Source organism: Gopherus evgoodei, chromosome 3, assembly GCF_007399415.2.
Source record: "Gopherus evgoodei ecotype Sinaloan lineage chromosome 3, rGopEvg1_v1.p, whole genome shotgun sequence".
NCBI lineage: Eukaryota > Metazoa > Chordata > Testudines > Testudinidae > Gopherus > Gopherus evgoodei.
The window spans coordinates 72,609,490-72,613,348 of record NC_044324.1 but is presented as its reverse complement, the minus strand read 5'-3'; the positions used below and the strand labels follow the sequence as shown (position 1 = coordinate 72,613,348).

General features: G+C 41.5%; 1 non-coding gene across 1 annotated transcript; it reads right to left on the bottom strand.

Annotated features, from left to right (window-relative positions):
- Positions 1 to 3,336: 3,336 nt before the first annotated feature.
- LOC115649530 lies at positions 3,337 to 3,529 on the bottom strand. The gene has a single exon (XR_003999852.1). It is a non-coding gene; the product is annotated as a U2 spliceosomal RNA (small nuclear RNA).
- Positions 3,530 to 3,859: the final 330 nt, after the last annotated feature.

Here is a 3,859-nt window from a genome sequence, read left to right as displayed (position 1 = left end):
AAAAACATTTATTTTAAAATTTTCTGACCAGCTCGTCAGTTTTTTATCTGAGGAAAGGCATGCCTGCCACATGTGAATGAGTGTTTTACTTTAGTCTGTATTCCGCTCTAGTGAAATCAATTATTATTTTTAACAGACAGAGAGCTTTGGTGGTTTTTTTTCACTTTTGGATGCTCCCCTCACATTGAGACTAGTTCTGGCCCTCCAGAATGTATACAGCAGGGCCAATGATTCTTCTGCTCTGGATCTTTTAAAGCCATTGAAGGAATATCAGTAGCTAAAGCCCCTTTTGCTGGACAGTTCTGAGAAGACTTCTTGCATTTAGAATGTAAGCTTTAGAGGGTGTACAGAATGTACTATGTTAATCAACTATTGTACTGAAGGTCATAATGTAAGCCTGATGCAGAATGTCATATAGAGCTGGACTGAATTAGTTGCTAAATATTCAGTGACTCTGATCTTATCTCCCTTATCTACCCTTCAGCACCTGAAATGCACAACATTAAATCAATACTTTAAACTGTAGCATCAGTTTAAAAGCTAAGATAGCAGATATGAAGTCACTGCCAGTCTTCTGTGCAAACATGTCAAAATGTAGACTTTTACTGTTAAATTTCGATATTTATTATGTTGACTAAAGAGGCAGAATAGCATACAGAAATGACAAAGAATGAGGTCTTCTGTGGAATTTTTTCCGGCTTAGTCAAATGGCGTTCCCTGGTTCTTGCTGGCATCTTACAAAAAATAACAAGTCAGAGTAAACCAGGAGTCTACTTTAGCACTTCATCCTTATGCATCATTTAAAAGGTATGCATGCTTTGCACGTTTTCCAGTAATACCCATCATATGAGGGAAAAGAGCAATACTTAAGCCCAGGAAACAATATTTCAGCTCACATTATTGAAAAAATTAAGAATTTTGGAACTGAGAAAGGGCTCCAACTCAGGAAGTTCCTTAAACTTTTCTGCAGACAACTTCAGGATTGTACAACCTGCATCATCAGCCGAGACAATCATGAAAAAGAAACAGAGTTCCCAGCTGTGTGATCTCCAGCTTACCAATAATAAGAAAAAAACCTGCACATGCTCACACATTTTTGAACAGGAGGGATCTTTATAGGATTTCTTAAAACTCTGTTTCACTGCCCCACTTTTCAGTTCACAATCCTGTTGACAAGCAGAGTAACTGCAAGACTCCGAGGTTCAAAGAATGGCATTTGAGCACACACATGGGACAATGCAGTACAATGGCATCATTTTAAAAGCTAAGATAGCAGATCTGAAATTATGTTGATTAAAGAGGTGGAATAGCATACAGAAATGACAAAAAAAGGATGACCTCTTCTGTAGAATTTTGTCCAGCTTAGTCAAACGGTGCTCCCTGGGACAATGTGGTGCAGAACTGGGCACAAAGAAATGGAAGCATTTTCACAAGGGAAAGGTAAGTATCTAGAAAAATAGACATAAAAGATTTCTGCTGCCTAATGGTACATATTATTTAGGACTCCCAGTTATGGTCATTCCATTAGTGCTTAATTTGTAATGAAAGAGGTGCCGGGGCTCAAGCAATTCTTTTACTTTCATAACTGACACGGCAAGCCCAGAGGGCAGTTCATAGCCCTGGCACAAGCTTAGAGGTACTGGGGCTGAGCCCTGGCAAGCCCTGGCAGAAATTAAGCATTGTCATTAGATTTAAAAAATCTGAGAAAAGTATGCATGATTATAGTTGCAGATGGATCAATGCATGCATTAGATAACATGCATATGCCCTCCTATTCCAATATGCAAACAGCTTCTAGCTGTTGCTTTTCTCTCTTCCTTCAAATAAATACAAACTTCTTTATATGAAAAGAAAATCCCATTTTTCTGCTGCATTATATTTAAACTTATTTTCCTTTCTTTCAAGGTCCTGTGTAACTCCACCCCACCCTTCTTATCTGACCTGTCTTCCTGTCATGGCACTTGCGCAGGCCCCTACTCTAAGCCAATTTGTTTAGCCTTGATGCCCCTTCATTTGCTTTGTCCACAGCCATCTCTTCCATACCACCTTTTGCATGTGGAATGCCCCTCCTGAGCTGTTTTACCATGTCACTACTCCCTCGTCATTCAATTCTCTTTTTCAAACCCTACAGGAAATTAATCTGCATGAATCTTTATTACCTTACACTAGTTGCAGTCAAACAAATACAGATCTAAACGGGATGTATGTCAATTACCACTCTGAATTTTTTGCTGGGCCTACATGTTGTATTCCTTCCCACCACCCTTCATTCTGTTGTTCCCTGTTTTGATTGTAAGCTCCTGAGGGCAGAGGAGGTGTGAATTCATAAACGTTGCTGCAGTCTGACACATTCTGGGTGCACCTAACATTTAAAAATTAAATAAGGGAAATAATGATAGGACCAAATTGTTATCTAAATTACTATTTGTTTTGTTCTTTCCTCTGCACAAGTCACTCTGGTACCCACATGTCAAATCAGGTGTGCAAGGTGTTCCTTTTCAGCATTAGTGCTACTTGAACATTGGATGTGCCCACCGTATGGAAAGAACAATCTAACAAAAAAGAAGAATAAAGCTCAAGAAATTAGAACATCATAAAAAAACTGGGATTTTTCACAAACACAAGAATGTGCACAGTTGAGCCCATGGGTCTCGACACATGTCCTTAAATGCTTCTGGACAGATTACACCATTAAAGTGCTGAAGGCAGTTATCAATGGTTTCTCTGTCATTCTGCAATGTCATTTTCATCCCTTTGATCCAAGGAAAATGTTTATTATTCCTCTGTTTGACAGAAGACAAAGTAAGGCTGAATTGTTTTGATCACGCTTTAAACGAGTGACCCATCACCCATGACTGCTGCTCCAGAAACTGAACTCCTGGTGTGATCCAACTCCCACTGGGTTTCTTTTCATTGACTTCCACAGGAGCTAAATCAGGCACTATAATTTGATTATAATCATTATATAGAGTCAGGGCTGGCTCCAGGCATCAGCATTCCAAGCTGGTGCTTGGGGTGGCAATCTTCAAGGGGCGGCAGTCCCTGTTGTTTTGCCCCCAAGCAGCGCGCCGAATTGCCGCCGGACGGCGGGGGCAGTCCCTGTGCCCTTAGGGCGGCACGTGCGTTTCCGCGGCGGCGGCAATTCGGCAGCAGCTTCTATGTGTAGCTGTCCGCTGTGGCTCAGCTACACATAGAAGCTGCCGCCGAATTGCTGCAGCCGCGGAAACGCGCCTGCTGCCTAAGAGCACACGGACCGCCCCCACCGTCCGGCGGCAATTCGGCGCGCTGCTTCGGGCGGCGAAAACTGTAGAGCCGGTCCTGTCTAGAGGTTTGTTTTTTTTTTTTTTCGTTCCTGGAGACAGTGCAATACCAGGTCGATGCATGGGGCAGACAAAGCAAGCTTCTGTTCTGACCCCCTCATTTCAAAAATCAAGCTAACATACAGTCCTCACATCGAGGACATATCAGAGATTAAGCTGATAAGAGTTGCAGGTACTTTCACTTGTGAATGGGAAAATTGCATACCGATTCCGGAACATTTCAAAAGCCTTGTGATCATGCTAGTATGAAAAGTTCATAAAAATTACGATGTAACAATATCTGATGATTGCGTTTACTTGTAAACTTAAGTAGTATACAAACCTGAGCCAAACATTTCACACAATTGGGTGCCTACAATCATTTGATAAGGCTCATTTCTAAAGGGGCTGAGCATCTGCCCCTCTTTTTGATGTCTGTAAGATTTCTGGAGGTCAGTACAGTTCTGGAATTTAGGTTTGTTGGTTAACATCCAGTATGTTTCCTCTGCTAGCTGGCCAGCTCTGCACAGAAAAATAAGAGAGGCATTCATAACAAGTGT